At 50.9% G+C, this 20000-nt stretch overlaps 33 non-coding genes and 1 pseudogene across 33 annotated transcripts; all 34 read right to left on the reverse strand.

The window, feature by feature from the left end:
* LOC127611021 (uncharacterized) overlaps positions 1-77 on the reverse strand; it is a 109-nt pseudogene extending 32 nt beyond the window's left edge.
* A 480-nt stretch (positions 78-557) lies between these two features.
* On the reverse strand, positions 558-676 carry LOC127611011 (5S ribosomal RNA). Its single transcript, XR_007965187.1, has one exon. It is a non-coding gene; the product is annotated as a 5S ribosomal RNA (ribosomal RNA).
* Positions 677-1154: 478 nt separating this feature from the next.
* On the reverse strand, positions 1155-1273 carry LOC127610948 (5S ribosomal RNA). Its single transcript, XR_007965128.1, has one exon. It is a non-coding gene; the product is annotated as a 5S ribosomal RNA (ribosomal RNA).
* Positions 1274-1753: 480 nt separating this feature from the next.
* LOC127610898 (5S ribosomal RNA) lies at positions 1754-1872 on the reverse strand. The gene has a single exon (XR_007965078.1). It is a non-coding gene; the product is annotated as a 5S ribosomal RNA (ribosomal RNA).
* Positions 1873-2351: 479 nt separating this feature from the next.
* On the reverse strand, positions 2352-2470 carry LOC127611023 (5S ribosomal RNA). The gene has a single exon (XR_007965196.1). It is a non-coding gene; the product is annotated as a 5S ribosomal RNA (ribosomal RNA).
* A 478-nt stretch (positions 2471-2948) lies between these two features.
* Positions 2949-3067, reverse strand: LOC127610967 (5S ribosomal RNA). The gene has a single exon (XR_007965146.1). It is a non-coding gene; the product is annotated as a 5S ribosomal RNA (ribosomal RNA).
* A 479-nt stretch (positions 3068-3546) lies between these two features.
* On the reverse strand, positions 3547-3665 carry LOC127611034 (5S ribosomal RNA). Its single transcript, XR_007965200.1, has one exon. It is a non-coding gene; the product is annotated as a 5S ribosomal RNA (ribosomal RNA).
* Positions 3666-4144: 479 nt separating this feature from the next.
* On the reverse strand, positions 4145-4263 carry LOC127610968 (5S ribosomal RNA). The gene has a single exon (XR_007965147.1). It is a non-coding gene; the product is annotated as a 5S ribosomal RNA (ribosomal RNA).
* Positions 4264-4743: 480 nt separating this feature from the next.
* Positions 4744-4862, reverse strand: LOC127611035 (5S ribosomal RNA). The gene has a single exon (XR_007965201.1). It is a non-coding gene; the product is annotated as a 5S ribosomal RNA (ribosomal RNA).
* Positions 4863-5342: 480 nt separating this feature from the next.
* LOC127610904 (5S ribosomal RNA) lies at positions 5343-5461 on the reverse strand. Its single transcript, XR_007965084.1, has one exon. It is a non-coding gene; the product is annotated as a 5S ribosomal RNA (ribosomal RNA).
* A 478-nt stretch (positions 5462-5939) lies between these two features.
* Positions 5940-6058, reverse strand: LOC127610949 (5S ribosomal RNA). Its single transcript, XR_007965129.1, has one exon. It is a non-coding gene; the product is annotated as a 5S ribosomal RNA (ribosomal RNA).
* Positions 6059-6538: 480 nt separating this feature from the next.
* On the reverse strand, positions 6539-6657 carry LOC127611036 (5S ribosomal RNA). Its single transcript, XR_007965202.1, has one exon. It is a non-coding gene; the product is annotated as a 5S ribosomal RNA (ribosomal RNA).
* A 479-nt stretch (positions 6658-7136) lies between these two features.
* LOC127611037 (5S ribosomal RNA) lies at positions 7137-7255 on the reverse strand. Its single transcript, XR_007965203.1, has one exon. It is a non-coding gene; the product is annotated as a 5S ribosomal RNA (ribosomal RNA).
* Positions 7256-7733: 478 nt separating this feature from the next.
* On the reverse strand, positions 7734-7852 carry LOC127610970 (5S ribosomal RNA). Its single transcript, XR_007965148.1, has one exon. It is a non-coding gene; the product is annotated as a 5S ribosomal RNA (ribosomal RNA).
* Positions 7853-8331: 479 nt separating this feature from the next.
* Positions 8332-8450, reverse strand: LOC127611038 (5S ribosomal RNA). Its single transcript, XR_007965204.1, has one exon. It is a non-coding gene; the product is annotated as a 5S ribosomal RNA (ribosomal RNA).
* Positions 8451-8929: 479 nt separating this feature from the next.
* LOC127610971 (5S ribosomal RNA) lies at positions 8930-9048 on the reverse strand. Its single transcript, XR_007965149.1, has one exon. It is a non-coding gene; the product is annotated as a 5S ribosomal RNA (ribosomal RNA).
* Positions 9049-9528: 480 nt separating this feature from the next.
* Positions 9529-9647, reverse strand: LOC127610922 (5S ribosomal RNA). Its single transcript, XR_007965102.1, has one exon. It is a non-coding gene; the product is annotated as a 5S ribosomal RNA (ribosomal RNA).
* Positions 9648-10126: 479 nt separating this feature from the next.
* LOC127610972 (5S ribosomal RNA) lies at positions 10127-10245 on the reverse strand. Its single transcript, XR_007965150.1, has one exon. It is a non-coding gene; the product is annotated as a 5S ribosomal RNA (ribosomal RNA).
* A 479-nt stretch (positions 10246-10724) lies between these two features.
* LOC127610899 (5S ribosomal RNA) lies at positions 10725-10843 on the reverse strand. The gene has a single exon (XR_007965079.1). It is a non-coding gene; the product is annotated as a 5S ribosomal RNA (ribosomal RNA).
* A 479-nt stretch (positions 10844-11322) lies between these two features.
* On the reverse strand, positions 11323-11441 carry LOC127611039 (5S ribosomal RNA). Its single transcript, XR_007965205.1, has one exon. It is a non-coding gene; the product is annotated as a 5S ribosomal RNA (ribosomal RNA).
* Positions 11442-11920: 479 nt separating this feature from the next.
* LOC127611040 (5S ribosomal RNA) lies at positions 11921-12039 on the reverse strand. The gene has a single exon (XR_007965206.1). It is a non-coding gene; the product is annotated as a 5S ribosomal RNA (ribosomal RNA).
* Positions 12040-12518: 479 nt separating this feature from the next.
* On the reverse strand, positions 12519-12637 carry LOC127611016 (5S ribosomal RNA). The gene has a single exon (XR_007965192.1). It is a non-coding gene; the product is annotated as a 5S ribosomal RNA (ribosomal RNA).
* Positions 12638-13115: 478 nt separating this feature from the next.
* Positions 13116-13234, reverse strand: LOC127610973 (5S ribosomal RNA). Its single transcript, XR_007965151.1, has one exon. It is a non-coding gene; the product is annotated as a 5S ribosomal RNA (ribosomal RNA).
* A 480-nt stretch (positions 13235-13714) lies between these two features.
* On the reverse strand, positions 13715-13833 carry LOC127611042 (5S ribosomal RNA). The gene has a single exon (XR_007965208.1). It is a non-coding gene; the product is annotated as a 5S ribosomal RNA (ribosomal RNA).
* A 479-nt stretch (positions 13834-14312) lies between these two features.
* LOC127610878 (5S ribosomal RNA) lies at positions 14313-14431 on the reverse strand. The gene has a single exon (XR_007965059.1). It is a non-coding gene; the product is annotated as a 5S ribosomal RNA (ribosomal RNA).
* A 477-nt stretch (positions 14432-14908) lies between these two features.
* LOC127610891 (5S ribosomal RNA) lies at positions 14909-15027 on the reverse strand. The gene has a single exon (XR_007965072.1). It is a non-coding gene; the product is annotated as a 5S ribosomal RNA (ribosomal RNA).
* Positions 15028-15506: 479 nt separating this feature from the next.
* LOC127610947 (5S ribosomal RNA) lies at positions 15507-15625 on the reverse strand. The gene has a single exon (XR_007965127.1). It is a non-coding gene; the product is annotated as a 5S ribosomal RNA (ribosomal RNA).
* Positions 15626-16104: 479 nt separating this feature from the next.
* On the reverse strand, positions 16105-16223 carry LOC127610950 (5S ribosomal RNA). The gene has a single exon (XR_007965130.1). It is a non-coding gene; the product is annotated as a 5S ribosomal RNA (ribosomal RNA).
* A 479-nt stretch (positions 16224-16702) lies between these two features.
* On the reverse strand, positions 16703-16821 carry LOC127610912 (5S ribosomal RNA). Its single transcript, XR_007965092.1, has one exon. It is a non-coding gene; the product is annotated as a 5S ribosomal RNA (ribosomal RNA).
* A 479-nt stretch (positions 16822-17300) lies between these two features.
* Positions 17301-17419, reverse strand: LOC127610906 (5S ribosomal RNA). The gene has a single exon (XR_007965086.1). It is a non-coding gene; the product is annotated as a 5S ribosomal RNA (ribosomal RNA).
* A 479-nt stretch (positions 17420-17898) lies between these two features.
* LOC127610881 (5S ribosomal RNA) lies at positions 17899-18017 on the reverse strand. The gene has a single exon (XR_007965062.1). It is a non-coding gene; the product is annotated as a 5S ribosomal RNA (ribosomal RNA).
* A 479-nt stretch (positions 18018-18496) lies between these two features.
* Positions 18497-18615, reverse strand: LOC127611043 (5S ribosomal RNA). Its single transcript, XR_007965209.1, has one exon. It is a non-coding gene; the product is annotated as a 5S ribosomal RNA (ribosomal RNA).
* Positions 18616-19094: 479 nt separating this feature from the next.
* On the reverse strand, positions 19095-19213 carry LOC127611044 (5S ribosomal RNA). Its single transcript, XR_007965210.1, has one exon. It is a non-coding gene; the product is annotated as a 5S ribosomal RNA (ribosomal RNA).
* Positions 19214-19692: 479 nt separating this feature from the next.
* On the reverse strand, positions 19693-19811 carry LOC127610998 (5S ribosomal RNA). Its single transcript, XR_007965175.1, has one exon. It is a non-coding gene; the product is annotated as a 5S ribosomal RNA (ribosomal RNA).
* Positions 19812-20000: the final 189 nt, after the last annotated feature.

The raw sequence follows: 20000 nt of genomic DNA on the forward strand, positions 1-20000 counted from the left end.
CCCATCCAAATACTAACCAGGCCCGACCCTGCTTAGCTTCCGAGATCGGGCGTTCTCAGGGTAGTATGGCCGTAAGCGAGGGAAAAAGTGAAAATTGTCCCCTTTATAGCAGACAGGGCACTTGCGGGTCGGGGATGGAGTAGTGGGGTGATTTTTTTTTTCATTTAATGACCTCCTCCCGAGAGCACGAAGGAGGGGCCCGCTCCCGTGGTGGTTTGAGCGCGCAGCCTGTCAGGCTCGCATACGGTCCTCTGCGAGCACGCAGATGCAGTATTTGATGTTTGTTGCAAAAGTGGGCTTTTCCAGTGGAGGTGCAAAGGCATCCAGCAGGCGGAAATCCCAAGCTGCTTCATGTCCAAGTGCTATCATGACCGATCCCCGTGCAGATGGCTCCCTCTGTTGGACATTAATTTTATTCCAAAGAGACGTTGATCTGTCAAATCAACGTGAAGGAAACGATTTCAAACCACAGGATAAGTGAAAGTTGAATGACGAATGAATGCCAAAATTTTTGGAAAGAGCAGTGAATCGTGTTGAGAATTGGAGGTGGGTGCAAAAGCTTACAGCACCTGGTATTCCCAGGCGGTCTCCCATCCAAGTACTAACCAGGCCCGACCCTGCTTAGCTTCCGAGATCGGACGAGATCGGGCGTTCTCAGGGTAGTATGGCCGTAAGCGAGGGAAAAAGTGAAAATTGTCCCCTTTATAGCAGACACGGCACTTGCGGGTCGGGATGGAGTAGTGGGGTGATTTTTTTTTCATTTAATGACCTCCTCCCGAGAGCACGAAGGAGGGGCCCGCTCCCGGGGTGGTTTGAGCGCGCAGCCTGTCAGGCTCGCATACGGTCCTCTGCGAGCGCGCAGATGCGGTATTTGATGTTTGTTGCAAAAGTGGGCTTTTCCAGTGGAGGTGCAAAGGCATCCAGCAGGCGGAAATCCCAAGCTGTTTCATGTCCAAGTGCTATCATGACCGATCCCCGTGCAGACGGCTCCCTCTGTTGGACATTAATTTTATTCCAAAGAGACGTTGATCTGTCAAATCAACGTGAAGGAAACGATTTCAAACCACAGGATAAGTGAAATTTGAATGACGAATGAAAGCCAAAATTTTTGGAAAGAGCAGTGAATCGTGTTGAGAATTGGAGGTGGGTGCAAAAGCTTACAGCACCTGGTATTCCCAGGCGGTCTCCCATCCAAGTACTAACCAGGCCCTACGCTGCTTAGCTTCCGAGATCGGACGAGATCGGGCATTCTCAGGGTAGTATGGCCGTAAGCGAGGGAAAACGTGAAAATTGTCCCCTTTATAGCAGACAAGGCACTTGCGGGTCGGGGATGGAGTAGTGGGGTGATTTTTTTTTTCATTTAATGACCTCCTCCCGAGAGCACGAAGGAGGGGCCCGCTCCCGTGGTGGTTTGAGCGCGCAGCCTGTCAGGCTCGCATACGGTCCTCTGCGAGCGCGCAGAGGCTGTACTTGATGTCTGTTGCAAAAGTGGGCTTTTCCAGTGGAGGTGCAAAGGCATCCAGCAGGCGGAAATCCCAAGCTGTTTCATGTCCAAGTGCTATCATTACCGATTCCCGTGCAGACGGCTCCCTCTGTTGGACATTAATTTTATTCCAAAGAGACGTTGATCTGTCAAATCAACGTGAAGGAAACGATTTCAAACCACAGGATAAGTGAAAGTTGAATGACGAATGAATGCCAAAATTTTTGGAAAGAGCAGTGAATCGTGTTGAGAATTGGAGGTGGGTGCAAAAGCTTACAGCACCTGGTATTCCCAGGCGGTCTCCCATCCAAGTACTAACCAGGCCCGACCCTGCTTAGCTTCCGAGATCGTACGAGATCGGGCGTTCTCAGGGTAGTATGGCCGTAAGCGAGGGAAAAAGTGAAAATTGTCCCCTTTATAGCAGACACGGCACTTGCGGGTCGGGGATGGAGTAGTGGGGTGATTTTTTTTTCATTTAATGACCTCCTCCCGAGAGCACGAAGGAGGGGCCCGCTCCCGGGGTGGTTTGAGCGCGCAGCCTGTCAGGCTCGCATACGGTCCTCTGCGAGCGCGCAGATGCGGTATTTGATGTTTGTTGCAAAAGTGGGCTTTTCCAGTGGAGGTGCAAAGGCATCCAGCAGGCGGAAATCCCAAGCTGTTTCATGTCCAAGTGCTATCATGACCGATCCCCGTGCAGACGGCTCCCTCTGTTGGACATTAATTTTATTCCAAAGAGACGTTGATCTGTCAAATCAACGTGAAGGAAACGATTTCAAACCACAGGATAAGTGAAAGTTGAATGACGAATGAATGCCAAATTTTTTGGAAAGAGCAGTGAATCGTGTTGTGAATTGGAGGTGGGTGCAAAAGCTTACAGCACCTGGTATTCCCAGGCGGTCTCCCATCCAAGTACTAACCAGGCCCGACCCTGCTTAGCTTCCGAGATCGGACGAGATCGGGCGTTCTCAGGGTAGTATGGCCGTAAGCGAGGGAAAAAGTGAAAATTGTCCTCTTTATAGCAGACAGGGCACTTCTGGGTCGGGGGTGGAGTAGTGGGGTGATTTTTTTTCATTTAATAAACCTCCTCCGGAGTGCACAAAGGAGGGGCCCGCTCCCGTGGTGGTTTGAGCGCGCAGCCTGTCAGGCTCGCATACGGTCCTCTGCGAACACGCAGAGGCTGTACTTGATGTCTGTTGCAAAAGTTGGCTTTTCCAGTGGAGGTGCAAAAGCATCCAGCAGGCGGAAAGCCCAAGCTGCTTCATGTCCAACTGCTATCATGACCGACCCCGTGCAGACGGCTCCCTCTGTTGGACATTAATTTTATTCCAAAGAGACGTTGATCTGTCAAATCAACGTGAAGGAAACGATTTCAAACCACAGGATAAGTGAAAGTTGAAGGACGAATGAAAGCCAAAATTTTTGGAAAGAGCAGTGAATCGTGTTGAGAATTGGAGGTGGGTGCAAAAGCTTACAGCACCTGGTATTCCCAGGCGGTCTCCCATCCAAGTACTAACCAGGCCCGACGCTGCTTAGCTTCCGAGATCGGACGAGATCGGGCATTCTCAGGGTAGTATGGCCGTAAGCGAGGGAAAACGTGAAAATTGTCCCCTTTATAGCAGACAAGGCACTTGCGGGTCGGGGATGGAGTAGTGGGGTGATTTTTTTTTTCATTTAATGACCTCCTCCCGAGAGCACGAAGGAGGGGCCCGCTCCCGTGGTGGTTGGAGCGCGCAGCCTGTCAGGCTCGCATACGGTCCTCTGCGAGCGCGCAGATGCGGTATTTGATGTTTGTTGCAAAAGTGGGCTTTTCCAGTGGAGGTGCAAAGGCATCCAGCAGGCGGAAATCCCAAGCTGTTTCATGTCCAAGTGCTATCATGACCGACCCCGTGCAGACGGCTCCCTCTGTTGGACATTAATTTTATTCCAAAGAGACGTTGATCTGTCAAATCAACGTGAAGGAAACGATTTCAAACCACAGGATAAGTGAAAGTTGAATGACTAATGAAAGCCAAAATTTTTGGAAAGAGCAGTGAATCGTGTGGAGAATTGGAGGTGGGTGCAAAAGCTTACAGCACCTGGTATTCCCAGGCGGTCTCCCATCCAAGTACTAACCAGGCCCGACCCTGCTTAGCTTCCGAGATCGGACGAGATCGGGCGTTCTCAGGGTAGTATGGCCGTAAGCGAGGGAAAAAGTGAAAATTGTCCCCTTTATAGCAGACACGGCACTTGCGGGTCGGGGATGGAGTAGTGGGGTGATTTTTTTTTTCATTTAATGACCTCCTCCCGAGAGCACGAAGGAGGGGCCCGCTCCCGTGGTGGTTGGAGCGCGCAGCCTGTCAGGCTCGCATACGGTCCTCTGCGAGCACGCAGAGGCTGTACTTGATGTCTGTTGCAAAAGTTGGCTTTTCCAGTGGAGGTGCAAAAGCATCCAGCAGGCGGAAATCCCAAGCTGCTTCATGTCCAAGTGCTATCATGACCGACCCCGTGCAGACGGCTCCCTCTGTTGGACATTAATTTTATTCCAAAGAGACGTTGATCTGTCAAATCAACGTGAAGGAAACGATTTCAAACCACAGGATAAGTGAAAGTTGAAGGACGAATGAAAGCCAAAATTTTTGGAAAGAGCAGTGAATCGTGTTGAGAATTGGAGGTGGGTGCAAAAGCTTACAGCACCTGGTATTCCCAGGCGGTCTCCCATCCAAGTACTAACCAGGCCCGACGCTGCTTAGCTTCCGAGATCGGACGAGATCGGGCATTCTCAGGGTAGTATGGCCGTAAGCGAGGGAAAACGTGAAAATTGTCCCCTTTATAGCAGACAAGGCACTTGCGGGTCGGGGATGGAGTAGTGGGGTGATTTTTTTTTTCATTTAATGACCTCCTCCCGAGAGCACGAAGGAGGGGCCCGCTCCCGTGGTGGTTGGAGCGCGCAGCCTGTCAGGCTCGCATACGGTCCTCTGCGAGCGCGCAGATGCGGTATTTGATGTTTGTTGCAAAAGTGGGCTTTTCCAGTGGAGGTGCAAAGGCATCCAGCAGGCGGAAATCCCAAGCTGTTTCATGTCCAAGAGCTATCATGACCGATCCCCGTGCAGACGGCTCCCTCTGTTGGACATTAATTTTATTCCAAAGAGACGTTGATCTGTCAAATCAACGTGAAGGAAACGATTTCAAACCACAGGATAAGTAAAAGTTGAATGACGAATGAATGCCAAAATTTTTGGAAAGAGCAGTGAATCGTGTTGAGAATTGGAGGTGGGTGCAAAAGCTTACAGCACCTGGTATTCCCAGGCGGTCTCCCATCCAAGTACTAACCAGGCCCGACCCTGCTTAGCTTCCGAGATCGGACGAGATCGGGCGTTCTCAGGGTAGTATGGCCGTAAGCGAGGGAAAAAGTGAAAATTGTCCCCTTTATAGCAGACAGGGCACTTGCGGGTCGGGGATGGAGTAGTGGGGTGATTTTTTTTTTCATTTAATGACCTCCTCCCGAGAGCACGAAGGAGGGGCCCGCTCCCGTGGTGGTTTGAGCGCGCAGCCTGTCAGGCTCGCATACGGTCCTCTGCGAGCACGCAGATGCAGTATTTGATGTTTGTTGCAAAAGTGGGCTTTTCCAGTGGAGGTGCAAAGGCATCCAGCAGGCGGAAATCCCAAGCTGCTTCATGTCCAAGTGCTATCATGACCGATCCCCGTGCAGATGGCTCCCTCTGTTGGACATTAATTTTATTCCAAAGAGACGTTGATCTGTCAAATCAACGTGAAGGAAACGATTTCAAACCACAGGATAAGTGAAAGTTGAATGACGAATGAATGCCAAAATTTTTGGAAAGAGCAGTGAATCGTGTTGAGAATTGGAGGTGGGTGCAAAAGCTTACAGCACCTGGTATTCCCAGGCGGTGTCCCATCCAAGTACTAACCAGGCCCGACCCTGCTTAGCTTCCGAGATCGGACGAGATCGGGCGTTCTCAGGGTAGTATGGCCGTAAGCGAGGGAAAAAGTGAAAATTGTCCCCTTTATAGCAGACACGGCACTTGCGGGTCGGGATGGAGTAGTGGGGTGATTTTTTTTTCATTTAATGACCTCCTCCCGAGAGCACGAAGGAGGGGCCCGCTCCCGGGGTGGTTTGAGCGCGCAGCCTGTCAGGCTCGCATACGGTCCTCTGCGAGCGCGCAGATGCGGTATTTGATGTTTGTTGCAAAAGTGGGCTTTTCCAGTGGAGGTGCAAAGGCATCCAGCAGGCGGAAATCCCAAGCTGTTTCATGTCCAAGTGCTATCATGACCGATCCCCGTGCAGACGGCTCCCTCTGTTGGACATTAATTTTATTCCAAAGAGACGTTGATCTGTCAAATCAACGTGAAGGAAACGATTTCAAACCACAGGATAAGTGAAATTTGAATGACGAATGAAAGCCAAAATTTTTGGAAAGAGCAGTGAATCGTGTTGAGAATTGGAGGTGGGTGCAAAAGCTTACAGCACCTGGTATTCCCAGGCGGTCTCCCATCCAAGTACTAACCAGGCCCTACGCTGCTTAGCTTCCGAGATCGGACGAGATCGGGCATTCTCAGGGTAGTATGGCCGTAAGCGAGGGAAAACGTGAAAATTGTCCCCTTTATAGCAGACAAGGCACTTGCGGGTCGGGGATGGAGTAGTGGGGTGATTTTTTTTTTCATTTAATGACCTCCTCCCGAGAGCACGAAGGAGGGGCCCGCTCCCGTGGTGGTTTGAGCGCGCAGCCTGTCAGGCTCGCATACGGTCCTCTGCGAGCGCGCAGAGGCTGTACTTGATGTCTGTTGCAAAAGTGGGCTTTTCCAGTGGAGGTGCAAAGGCATCCAGCAGGCGGAAATCCCAAGCTGTTTCATGTCCAAGTGCTATCATTACCGATTCCCGTGCAGACGGCTCCCTCTGTTGGACATTAATTTTATTCCAAAGAGACGTTGATCTGTCAAATCAACGTGAAGGAAACGATTTCAAACCACAGGATAAGTGAAAGTTGAATGACGAATGAATGCCAAAATTTTTGGAAAGAGCAGTGAATCGTGTTGAGAATTGGAGGTGGGTGCAAAAGCTTACAGCACCTGGTATTCCCAGGCGGTCTCCCATCCAAGTACTAACCAGGCCCGACCCTGCTTAGCTTCCGAGATCGGACGAGATCGGGCGTTCTCAGGGTAGTATGGCCGTAAGCGAGGGAAAAAGTGAAAATTGTCCCCTTTATAGCAGACACGGCACTTGCGGGTCGGGGATGGAGTAGTGGGGTGATTTTTTTTTCATTTAATGACCTCCTCCCGAGAGCACGAAGGAGGGGCCCGCTCCCGGGGTGGTTTGAGCGCGCAGCCTGTCAGGCTCGCATACGGTCCTCTGCGAGCGCGCAGATGCGGTATTTGATGTTTGTTGCAAAAGTGGGCTTTTCCAGTGGAGGTGCAAAGGCATCCAGCAGGCGGAAATCCCAAGCTGTTTCATGTCCAAGTGCTATCATGACCGATCCCCGTGCAGACGGCTCCCTCTGTTGGACATTAATTTTATTCCAAAGAGACGTTGATCTGTCAAATCAACGTGAAGGAAACGATTTCAAACCACAGGATAAGTGAAAGTTGAATGACGAATGAATGCCAAATTTTTTGGAAAGAGCAGTGAATCGTGTTGTGAATTGGAGGTGGGTGCAAAAGCTTACAGCACCTGGTATTCCCAGGCGGTCTCCCATCCAAGTACTAACCAGGCCCGACCCTGCTTAGCTTCCGAGATCGGACGAGATCGGGCGTTCTCAGGGTAGTATGGCCGTAAGCGAGGGAAAAAGTGAAAATTGTCCTCTTTATAGCAGACAGGGCACTTCTGGGTCGGGGGTGGAGTAGTGGGGTGATTTTTTTTCATTTAATAAACCTCCTCCGGAGTGCACAAAGGAGGGGCCCGCTCCCGTGGTGGTTTGAGCGCGCAGCCTGTCAGGCTCGCATACGGTCCTCTGCGAACACGCAGAGGCTGTACTTGATGTCTGTTGCAAAAGTTGGCTTTTCCAGTGGAGGTGCAAAAGCATCCAGCAGGCGGAAAGCCCAAGCTGCTTCATGTCCAACTGCTATCATGACCGACCCCGTGCAGACGGCTCCCTCTGTTGGACATTAATTTTATTCCAAAGAGACGTTGATCTGTCAAATCAACGTGAAGGAAACGATTTCAAACCACAGGATAAGTGAAAGTTGAAGGACGAATGAAAGCCAAAATTTTTGGAAAGAGCAGTGAATCGTGTTGAGAATTGGAGGTGGGTGCAAAAGCTTACAGCACCTGGTATTCCCAGGCGGTCTCCCATCCAAGTACTAACCAGGCCCGACGCTGCTTAGCTTCCGAGATCGGACGAGATCGGGCATTCTCAGGGTAGTATGGCCGTAAGCGAGGGAAAACGTGAAAATTGTCCCCTTTATAGCAGACAAGGCACTTGCGGGTCGGGGATGGAGTAGTGGGGTGATTTTTTTTTTCATTTAATGACCTCCTCCCGAGAGCACGAAGGAGGGGCCCGCTCCCGTGGTGGTTGGAGCGCGCAGCCTGTCAGGCTCGCATACGGTCCTCTGCGAGCGCGCAGATGCGGTATTTGATGTTTGTTGCAAAAGTGGGCTTTTCCAGTGGAGGTGCAAAGGCATCCAGCAGGCGGAAATCCCAAGCTGTTTCATGTCCAAGTGCTATCATGACCGACCCCGTGCAGACGGCTCCCTCTGTTGGACATTAATTTTATTCCAAAGAGACGTTGATCTGTCAAATCAACGTGAAGGAAACGATTTCAAACCACAGGATAAGTGAAAGTTGAATGACTAATGAAAGCCAAAATTTTTGGAAAGAGCAGTGAATCGTGTGGAGAATTGGAGGTGGGTGCAAAAGCTTACAGCACCTGGTATTCCCAGGCGGTCTCCCATCCAAGTACTAACCAGGCCCGACCCTGCTTAGCTTCCGAGATCGGACGAGATCGGGCGTTCTCAGGGTAGTATGGCCGTAAGCGAGGGAAAAAGTGAAAATTGTCCCCTTTATAGCAGACACGGCACTTGCGGGTCGGGGATGGAGTAGTGGGGTGATTTTTTTTTTCATTTAATGACCTCCTCCCGAGAGCACGAAGGAGGGGCCCGCTCCCGTGGTGGTTGGAGCGCGCAGCCTGTCAGGCTCGCATACGGTCCTCTGCGAGCACGCAGAGGCTGTACTTGATGTCTGTTGCAAAAGTTGGCTTTTCCAGTGGAGGTGCAAAAGCATCCAGCAGGCGGAAATCCCAAGCTGCTTCATGTCCAAGTGCTATCATGACCGACCCCGTGCAGACGGCTCCCTCTGTTGGACATTAATTTTATTCCAAAGAGACGTTGATCTGTCAAATCAACGTGAAGGAAACGATTTCAAACCACAGGATAAGTGAAAGTTGAAGGACGAATGAAAGCCAAAATTTTTGGAAAGAGCAGTGAATCGTGTTGAGAATTGGAGGTGGGTGCAAAAGCTTACAGCACCTGGTATTCCCAGGCGGTCTCCCATCCAAGTACTAACCAGGCCCGACGCTGCTTAGCTTCCGAGATCGGACGAGATCGGGCATTCTCAGGGTAGTATGGCCGTAAGCGAGGGAAAACGTGAAAATTGTCCCCTTTATAGCAGACAAGGCACTTGCGGGTCGGGGATGGAGTAGTGGGGTGATTTTTTTTTTCATTTAATGACCTCCTCCCGAGAGCACGAAGGAGGGGCCCGCTCCCGTGGTGGTTGGAGCGCGCAGCCTGTCAGGCTCGCATACGGTCCTCTGCGAGCGCGCAGATGCGGTATTTGATGTTTGTTGCAAAAGTGGGCTTTTCCAGTGGAGGTGCAAAGGCATCCAGCAGGCGGAAATCCCAAGCTGTTTCATGTCCAAGAGCTATCATGACCGATCCCCGTGCAGACGGCTCCCTCTGTTGGACATTAATTTTATTCCAAAGAGACGTTGATCTGTCAAATCAACGTGAAGGAAACGATTTCAAACCACAGGATAAGTAAAAGTTGAATGACGAATGAATGCCAAAATTTTTGGAAAGAGCAGTGAATCGTGTTGAGAATTGGAGGTGGGTGCAAAAGCTTACAGCACCTGGTATTCCCAGGCGGTCTCCCATCCAAGTACTAACCAGGCCCGACCCTGCTTAGCTTCCGAGATCGGACGAGATCGGGCGTTCTCAGGGTAGTATGGCCGTAAGGGAGGGAAAACGTGAAAATTGTCCCCTTTATAGCAGACAGGGCACTTGCGGGTCGGGGATAGAGTAGTGGGGTGATTTTTTTTTTCATTTAATGACCTCCTCCCGAGAGCACGAAGGAGGGGCCCGCTCCCGTGGTGGTTGGAGCGCGCAGCCTGTCAGGCTCGCATACGGTCCTCTGCGAGCACGCAGAGGCTGTACTTGATGTCTGTTGCAAAAGTTGGCTTTTCCAGTGGAGGTGCAAAAGCATCCAGCAGGCGGAAATCCCAAGCTGCTTCATGTCCAAGTGCTATCATGACCGACCCCGTGCAGACGGCTCCCTCTGTTGGACATTAATTTTATTCCAAAGAGACGTTGATCTGTCAAATCAACGTGAAGGAAACGATTTCAAACCACAGGATAAGTGAAAGTTGAAGGACGAATGAAAGCCAAAATTTTTGGAAAGAGCAGTGAATCGTGTTGAGAATTGGAGGTGGGTGCAAAAGCTTACAGCACCTGGTATTCCCAGGCGGTCTCCCATCCAAGTACTAACCAGGCCCGACGCTGCTTAGCTTCCGAGATCGGACGAGATCGGGCATTCTCAGGGTAGTATGGCCGTAAGCGAGGGAAAACGTGAAAATTGTCCCCTTTATAGCAGACAAGGCACTTGCGGGTCGGGGATGGAGTAGTGGGGTGATTTTTTTTTTCATTTAATGACCTCCTCCCGAGAGCACGAAGGAGGGGCCCGCTCCCGTGGTGGTTGGAGCGCGCAGCCTGTCAGGCTCGCATACGGTCCTCTGCGAGCGCGCAGATGCGGTATTTGATGTTTGTTGCAAAAGTGGGCTTTTCCAGTGGAGGTGCAAAGGCATCCAGCAGGCGGAAATCCCAAGCTGTTTCATGTCCAAGTGCTATCATGACCGACCCCGTGCAGACGGCTCCCTCTGTTGGACATTAATTTTATTCCAAAGAGACGTTGATCTGTCAAATCAACGTGAAGGAAACGATTTCAAACCACAGGATAAGTGAAAGTTGAATGACTAATGAAAGCCAAAATTTTTGGAAAGAGCAGTGAATCGTGTGGAGAATTGGAGGTGGGTGCAAAAGCTTACAGCACCTGGTATTCCCAGGCGGTCTCCCATCCAAGTACTAACCAGGCCCGACCCTGCTTAGCTTCCGAGATCGGACGAGATCGGGCATTCTCAGGGTAGTATGGCCGTAAGCGAGGGAAAACGTGAAAATTGTCCCCTTTATAGCAGACAAGGCACTTGCGGGTCGGGGATGGAGTAGTGGGGTGATTTTTTTTTTCATTTAATGACCTCCTCCCGAGAGCACGAAGGAGGGGCCCGCTCCCGTGGTGGTTGGAGCGCGCAGCCTGTCAGGCTCGCATACGGTCCTCTGCGAGCGCGCAGATGCGGTATTTGATGTTTGTTGCAAAAGTGGGCTTTTCCAGTGGAGGTGCAAAGGCATCCAGCAGGCGGAAATCCCAAGCTGTTTCATGTCCAAGTGCTATCATGACCGACCCCGTGCAGACGGCTCCCTCTGTTGGACATTAATTTTATTCCAAAGAGACGTTGATCTGTCAAATCAACGTGAAGGAAACGATTTCAAACCACAGGATAAGTGAAAGTTGAATGACTAATGAAAGCCAAAATTTTTGGAAAGAGCAGTGAATCGTGTGGAGAATTGGAGGTGGGTGCAAAAGCTTACAGCACCTGGTATTCCCAGGCGGTCTCCCATCCAAGTACTAACCAGGCCCGACCCTGCTTAGCTTCCGAGATCGGACGAGATCGGGCGTTCTCAGGGTAGTATGGCCGTAAGCGAGGGAAAAAGTGAAAATTGTCCCCTTTATAGCAGACACGGCACTTGCGGGTCGGGGATGGAGTAGTGGGGTGATTTTTTTTTCATTTAATGACCTCCTCCCGAGAGCACGAAGGAGGGGCCCGCTCCCGGGGTGGTTTGAGCGCGCAGCCTGTCAGGCTCGCATACGGTCCTCTGCGAGCGCGCAGATGCGGTATTTGATGTTTGTTGCAAAAGTGGGCTTTTCCAGTGGAGGTGCAAAGGCATCCAGCAGGCGGAAATCCCAAGCTGTTTCATGTCCAAGTGCTATCATGACCGATCCCCGTGCAGACGGCTCCCTCTGTTGGACATTAATTTTATTCCAAAGAGACGTTGATCTGTCAAATCAACGTGAAGGAAACGATTTCAAACCACAGGATAAGTGAAAGTTGAATGACGAATGAATGCCAAAATTTTTGGAAAGAGCAGTGAATCGTGTTGTGAATTGGAGGTGGGTGCAAAAGCTTACAGCACCTGGTATTCCCAGGCGGTCTCCCATCCAAGTACTAACCAGGCCCGACCCTGCTTAGCTTCCGAGATCGGACGAGATCGGGCGTTCTCAGGGTAGTATGGCCGTAAGCGAGGGAAAACGCGAAAATTGTCCTCTTTATAGCAGACAGGGCACTTCTGGGTCGGGGGTGGAGTAGTGGGGTGATTTTTTTTCATTTAATAAACCTCCTCCGGAGTGCACAAAGGAGGGGCCCGCTCCCGTGGTGGTTTGAGCGCGCAGCCTGTCAGGCTCGCATACGGTCCTCTGCGAACACGCAGAGGCTGTACTTGATGTCTGTTGCAAAAGTTGGCTTTTCCAGTGGAGGTGCAAAAGCATCCAGCAGGCGGAAAGCCCAAGCTGCTTCATGTCCAACTGCTATCATTACCGATCCACGTGCAGACGGCTCCCTCTGTTGGACATTAATTTTATTCCAAAGAGACGTTGATCTGTCAAATCAACGTGAAGGAAACGATTTCAAACCACAGGATAAGTGAAAGTTGAATGACTAATGAAAGCCAAAATTTTTGGAAAGAGCAGTGAATCGTGTTGAGAATTGGAGGTGGGTGCAAAAGCTTAGGGCACCTGGTATTCCCAGGCGGTCTCCCATCCAAGTACTAACCAGGCCCGACCCTGCTTAGCTTCCGAGATCGGAAGAGATCGGGCGTTCTCAGGGTAGTATGGCCGTAAGGGAGGGAAAACGTGAAAATTGTCCCCTTTATAGCAGACAGGGCACTTGCGGGTCGGGGATAGAGTAGTGGGGTGATTTTTTTTTCATTTAATGACCTCCTCCCGAGAGCACGAAGGAGGGGCCCGCTCCCGTGGTGGTTGGAGCGCGCAGCCTGTCAGGCTCGCATACGGTCCTCTGCGAGCACGCAGAGGCTGTACTTGATGTCTGTTGCAAAAGTTGGCTTTTCCAGTGGAGGTGCAAAAGCATCCAGCAGGCGGAAATCCCAAGCTGCTTCATGTCCAAGTGCTATCATGACCGACCCCGTGCAGACGGCTCCCTCTGTTGGACATTAATTTTATTCCAAAGAGACGTTGATCTGTCAAATCAACGTGAAGGAAACGATTTCAAACCACAGGATAAGTGAAAGTTGAAGGACGAATGAAAGCCAAAATTTTTGGAAAGAGCAGTGAATCGTGTTGAGAATTGGAGGTGGGTGCAAAAGCTTACAGCACCTGGTATTCCCAGGCGGTCTCCCATCCAAGTACTAACCAGGCCCGACGCTGCTTAGCTTCCGAGATCGGACGAGATCGGGCATTCTCAGGGTAGTATGGCCGTAAGCGAGGGAAAACGTGAAAATTGTCCCCTTTATAGCAGACAAGGCACTTGCGGGTCGGGGATGGAGTAGTGGGGTGATTTTTTTTTTCATTTAATGACCTCCTCCCGAGAGCACGAAGGAGGGGCCCGCTCCCGTGGTGGTTGGAGCGCGCAGCCTGTCAGGCTCGCATACGGTCCTCTGCGAGCGCGCAGATGCGGTATTTGATGTTTGTTGCAAAAGTGGGCTTTTCCAGTGGAGGTGCAAAGGCATCCAGCAGGCGGAAATCCCAAGCTGTTTCATGTCCAAGAGCTATCATGACCGATCCCCGTGCAGACGGCTCCCTCTGTTGGACATTAATTTTATTCCAAAGAGACGTTGATCTGTCAAATCAACGTGAAGGAAACGATTTCAAACCACAGGATAAGTAAAAGTTGAATGACGAATGAATGCCAAAATTTTTGGAAAGAGCAGTGAATCGTGTTGAGAATTGGAGGTGGGTGCAAAAGCTTACAGCACCTGGTATTCCCAGGCGGTCTCCCATCCAAGTACTAACCAGGCCCGACCCTGCTTAGCTTCCGAGATCGGACGAGATCGGGCGTTCTCAGGGTAGTATGGCCGTAAGCGAGGGAAAACGCGAAAATTGTCCTCTTTATAGCAGACAGGGCACTTCTGGGTCGGGGGTGGAGTAGTGGGGTGATTTTTTTTCATTTAATAAACCTCCTCCGGAGTGCACAAAGGAGGGGCCCGCTCCCGTGGTGGTTTGAGCGCGCAGCCTGTCAGGCTCGCATACGGTCCTCTGCGAACACGCAGAGGCTGTACTTGATGTCTGTTGCAAAAGTTGGCTTTTCCAGTGGAGGTGCAAAAGCATCCAGCAGGCGGAAAGCCCAAGCTGCTTCATGTCCAACTGCTATCATTACCGATCCACGTGCAGACGGCTCCCTCTGTTGGACATTAATTTTATTCCAAAGAGACGTTGATCTGTCAAATCAACGTGAAGGAAACGATTTCAAACCACAGGATAAGTGAAAGTTGAATGACTAATGAAAGCCAAAATTTTTGGAAAGAGCAGTGAATCGTGTTGAGAATTGGAGGTGGGTTCAAAAGCTTACAGCACCTGGTATTCCCAGGCGGTCTCCCATCCAAGTACTAACCAGGCCCAACCCTGCTTAGCTTCCGAGATCGGACGAGATCGGGCGTTCTCAGGGTAGTATGGCCGTAAGCGAGGGAAAACGTGAAAATTGTCCCCTTTATAGCAGACAGGGCACTTGCGGGTCGGGGATAGAGTAGTGGGGTGATTTTTTTTCATTTAATGACCTCCTCCCGAGAGCACGAAGGAGGGGCCCGCTCCCGTGGTGGTTGGAGCGCGCAGCCTGTCAGGCTCGCATACGGTCCTCTGCGAGCACGCAGAGGCTGTACTTGATGTCTGTTGCAAAAGTTGGCTTTTCCAGTGGAGGTGCAAAAGCATCCAGCAGGCGGAAATCCCAAGCTGCTTCATGTCCAAGTGCTATCATGACCGACCCCGTGCAGACGGCTCCCTCTGTTGGACATTAATTTTATTCCAAAGAGACGTTGATCTGTCAAATCAACGTGAAGGAAACGATTTCAAACCACAGGATAAGTGAAAGTTGAAGGACGAATGAAAGCCAAAATTTTTGGAAAGAGCAGTGAATCGTGTTGAGATCTGGAGGTGGGTGCAAAAGCTTACAGCACCTGGTATTCCCAGGCGGTCTCCCATCCAAGTACTAACCAGGCCCGACCCTGCTTAGCTTCCGAGATCGGACGAGATCGGGCGTTCTCAGGGTAGTATGGCCGCAAGCGAGGGAAAACGCGAAAATTGTCCTCTTTATAGCAGACAGGGCACTTCTGGGTCGGGGGTGGAGTAGTGGGGTGATTTTTTTTTTCATTTAATGACCTCCTCCCGAGAGCACGAAGGAGGGGCCCGCTCCCGTGGTGGTTTGAGCGCGCAGCCTGTCAGGCTCGCATACGGTCCTCTGCGAGCACGCAGATGCAGTATTTGATGTTTGTTGCAAAAGTGGGCTTTTCCAGTGGAGGTGCAAAGGCATCCAGCAGGCGGAAATCCCAAGCTGTTTCATGTCCAAGTGCTATCATGACCGACCCCGTGCAGACGGCTCCCTCTGTTGGACATTAATTTTATTCCAAAGAGACGTTGATCTGTCAAATCAACGTGAAGGAAACGATTTCAAACCACAGGATAAGTGAAAGTTGAATGACTAATGAAAGCCAAAATTTTTGGAAAGAGCAGTGAATCGTGTGGAGAATTGGAGGTGGGTGCAAAAGCTTACAGCACCTGGTATTCCCAGGCGGTCTCACATCCAAGTACTAACCAGGCCCGACCCTGCTTAGCTTCCGAGATCGGACGAGATCGGGCGTTCTCAGGGTAGTATGGCCGTAAGCGAGGGAAAAAGTGAAAATTGTCCCCTTTATAGCAGACAGGGCACTTGCGGGTCGGGGATGGAGTAGTGGGGTGATTTTTTTTTCATTTAATGACCTCCTCCCGAGAGCACGAAGGAGGGGCCCGCTCCCGTGGTGGTTTGAGCGCGCAGCCTGTCAGGCTCGCATACGGTCCTCTGCGAGCACGCAGATGCAGTATTTGATGTTTGTTGCAAAAGTGGGCTTTTCCAGTGGAGGTGCAAAGGCATCCAGCAGGCGGAAATCCCAAGCTGTTTCATGTCCAAGTGCTATCATGACCGATCCCCGTGCAGACGGCTCCCTCTGTTGGACATTAATTTTATTCCAAAGAGACGTTGATCTGTCAAATCAACGTGAAGGAAACGATTTCAAACCACAGGATAAGTGAAATTTGAATGACGAATGAAAGCCAAAATTTTTGGAAAGAGCAGTGAATCGTGTTGAGAATTGGAGGTGGGTGCAAAAGCTTACAGCACCTGGTATTCCCAGGCGGTCTCCCATCCAAGTACTAACCAGGCCCTACGCTGCTTAGCTTCCGAGATCGGACGAGATCGGGCATTCTCAGGGTAGTATGGCCGTAAGCGAGGGAAAACGTGAAAATTGTCCCCTTTATAGCAGACAAGGCACTTGCGGGTCGGGGATGGAGTAGTGGGGTGATTTTTTTTTCATTTAATGACCTCCTCCCGAGAGCACGAAGGAGGGGCCCGCTCCCGTGGTGGTTTGAGCGCGCAGCCTGTCAGGCTCGCATACGGTCCTCTGCGAGCACGCAGATGCAGTATTTGATGTTTGTTGCAAAAGTGGGCTTTTCCAGTGGAGGTGCAAAGGCATCCAGCAGGCGGAAATCCCAAGCTGCTTCATGTCCAAGTGCTATCATGACCGATCCCCGTTCAGATGGCTCCCTCTGTTGGACATTAATTTTATTCCAAAGAGACGTTGATCTGTCAAATCAACGTGAAGGAAACGATTTCAAACCACAGGATAAGTGAAAGTTGAATGACGAATGAATGCCAAAATTTTTGGAAAGAGCAGTGAATCGTGTTGAGAATTGGAGGTGGGTGCAAAAGCTTACAGCACCTGGTATTCCCAGGCGGTCTCCCATCCAAATACTAACCAGGCCCGACCCTGCTTAGCTTCCGAGATCGGACGAGATCGGGCGTTCTCAGGGTAGTATGGCCGTAAGCGAGGGAAAAAGTGAAAATTGTCCCCTTTATAGCAGACACGGCACTTGCGGGTCGGGGATGGAGTAGTGGGGTGATTTTTTTTTCATTTAATGACCTCCTCCCGAGAGCACCAAGGAGGGGCCCGCTCCCGGGGTGGTTTGAGCGCGCAGCCTGTCAGGCTCGCATACGGTCCTCTGCGAGCGCGCAGATGCGGTATTTGATGTTTGTTGCAAAAGTGGGCTTTTCCAGTGGAGGTGCAAAGGCATCCAGCAGGCGGAAATCCCAAGCTGTTTCATGTCCAAGTGCTATCATGACCGATCCCCGTGCAGACGGCTCCCTCTGTTGGACATTAATTTTATTCCAAAGAGACGTTGATCTGTCAAATCAACGTGAAGGAAACGATTTCAAACCACAGGATAAGTGAAAGTTGAATGACGAATGAATGCCAAAATTTTTGGAAAGAGCAGTGAATCGTGTTGAGAATTGGAGGTGGGTGCAAAAGTTTACAGCACCTGGTATTCCCAGGCGGTCTCCCATCCAAGTACTAACCAGGCCCGACCCTGCTTAGCTTCCGAGATCGGACGAGATCGGGCGTTCTCAGGGTAGTATGGCCGTAAGCGAGGGAAAACGCGAAAATTGTCCTCTTTATAGCAGACAGGGCACTTCTGGGTCGGGGGTGGAGTAGTGGGGAGATTTTTTTTCATTTAATAAACCTCCTCCGGAGTGCACAAAGGAGGGGCCCGCTCCCGTGGTGGTTTGAGCGCGCAGCCTGTCAGGCTCGCATACGGTCCTCTGCGAGCGCGCAGAGCCTGTACTTGATGTCTGTTGCAAAAGTGGGCTTTTCCAGTGGAGGTGCAAAGGCATCCAGCAGGCGGAAATCCCAAGCTGTTTCATGTCCAAGTGCTATCATTACCGATTCCCGTGCAGACGGCTCCCTCTGTTGGACATTAATTTTATTCCAAAGAGACGTTGATCTGTCAAATCAACGTGAAGGAAACGATTTCAAACCACAGGATAAGTGAAAGTTGAATGACGAATGAATGCCAAAATTTTTGGAAAGAGCAGTGAATCGTGTTGAGAATTGGAGGTGGGTGCAAAAGCTTACAGCACCTGGTATTCCCAGGCGGTCTCCCATCCAAGTACTAACCAGGCCCGACCCTGCTTAGCTTCCGAGATCAGACGAGATCGGGCGTTCTCAGGGTAGTATGGCCGTAAGCGAGGGAAAACGTGAAAATTGTCCCCTTTATAGCAGACAGGGCACTTGCGGGTCGGGGATGGAGTAGTGGGGTGATTTTTTTTTCATTTAATGACCTCCTCCCGAGAGCACGAAGGAGGGGCCCGCTCCCGTGGTGGTTTGAGCGCGCAGCCTGTCAGGCTCGCATACGGTCCTCTGCGAGCACGCAGATGCAGTATTTGATGTTTGTTGCAAAAGTGGGCTTTTCCAGTGGAGGTGCAAAGGCATCCAGCAGGCGGAAATCCCAAGCTGCTTCATGTCCAAGTGCTATCATGACCGATCCCCGTGCAGATGGCTCCCTCTGTTGGACATTAATTTTATTCCAAAGAGACGTTGATCTGTCAAATCAACGTGAAGGAAACGATTTCAAACCACAGGATAAGTGAAAGTTGAATGACGAATGAATGCCAAAATTTTTGGAAACAGCAGTGAATCGTGTTGAGAATTGGAGGTGGGTGCAAAAGCTTACAGCACCTGGTATTCCCAGGCGGTCTCCCATCCAAGTACTAACCAGGCCCGACCCTGCTTAGCTTCCGAGATCGGACGAGATCGGGCGTTCTCAGGGTAGTATGGCCGTAAGCGAGGGAAAAAGTGAAAATTGTCCCCTTTATAGCAGACACGGCACTTGCGGGTCGGGGATGGAGTAGTGGGGTGATTTTTTTTTCATTTAATGACCTCCTCCCGAGAGCACGAAGGAGGGGCCCGCTCCCGGGGTGGTTTGAGCGCGCAGCCTGTCAGGCTCGCATACGGTCCTCTGCGAGCGCGCAGATGCGGTATTTGATGTTTGTTGCAAAAGTGGGCTTTTCCAGTGGAGGTGCAAAGGCATCCAGCAGGCGGAAATCCCAAGCTGTTTCATGTCCAAGTGCTATCATGACCGATCCCCGTGCAGACGGCTCCCTCTGTTGGACATTAATTTTATTCCAAAGAGACGTTGATCTGTCAAATCAACGTGAAGGAAACGATTTCAAACCACAGGATAAGTGAAAGTTGAATGACGAATGAATGCCAAAATTTTTGGAAAGAGCAGTGAATCGTGTTGTGAATTGGAGGTGGGTGCAAAAGCTTACAGCACCTGGTATTCCCAGGCGGTCTCCCATCCAAGTACTAACCAGGCCCGACCCTGCTTAGCTTCCGAGATCGGACGAGATCGGGCGTTCTCAGGGTAGTATGGCCGTAAGCGAGGGAAAACGCGAAAATTGTCCTCTTTATAGCAGACAGGGCACTTCTGGGTCGGGGGTGGAGTAGTGGGGTGATTTTTTTTCATTTAATAAACCTCCTCCGGAGTGCACAAAGGAGGGGCCCGCTCCCGTGGTGGTTTGAGCGCGCAGCCTGTCAGGCTCGCATACGGTCCTCTGCGAACACGCAGAGGCTGTACTTGATGTCTGTTGCAAAAGTTGGCTTTTCCAGTGGAGGTGCAAAAGCATCCAGCAGGCGGAAAGCCCAAGCTGCTTCATGTCCAACTGCTATCATTACCGATCCACGTGCAGACGGCTCCCTCTGTTGGACATTAATTTTATTCCAAAGAGACGTTGATCTGTCAAATCAACGTGAAGGAAACGATTTCAAACCACAGGATAAGTGAAAGTTGAATGACTAATGAAAGCCAAAATTTTGGGAAAGAGCAGTGAATCGTGTTGAGAATTGGAGGTGGGTGCAAAAGCTTAGGGCACCTGGTATTCCCAGGCGGTCTCCCATCCAAGTACTAACCAGGCCCGACCCTGCTTAGCTTCCGAGATCGGACGAGATCGGGCGTTCTCAGGGTAGTATGGCCGTAAGGGAGGGAAAACGTGAAAATTGTCCCCTTTATAGCAGACAGGGCACTTGCGGGTCGGGGATAGAGTAGTGGGGTGATTTTTTTTTCATTTAATGACCTCCTCCCGAGAGCACGAAGGAGGGGCCCGCTCCCGTGGTGGTTGGAGCGCGCAGCCTGTCAGGCTCGCATACGGTCCTCTGCGAGCACGCAGAG

The sequence above is a fragment of the Hippocampus zosterae genome, chromosome 11 (assembly GCF_025434085.1).
Source record: "Hippocampus zosterae strain Florida chromosome 11, ASM2543408v3, whole genome shotgun sequence".
Classification (NCBI taxonomy): Eukaryota; Metazoa; Chordata; class Actinopteri; order Syngnathiformes; family Syngnathidae; genus Hippocampus; species Hippocampus zosterae.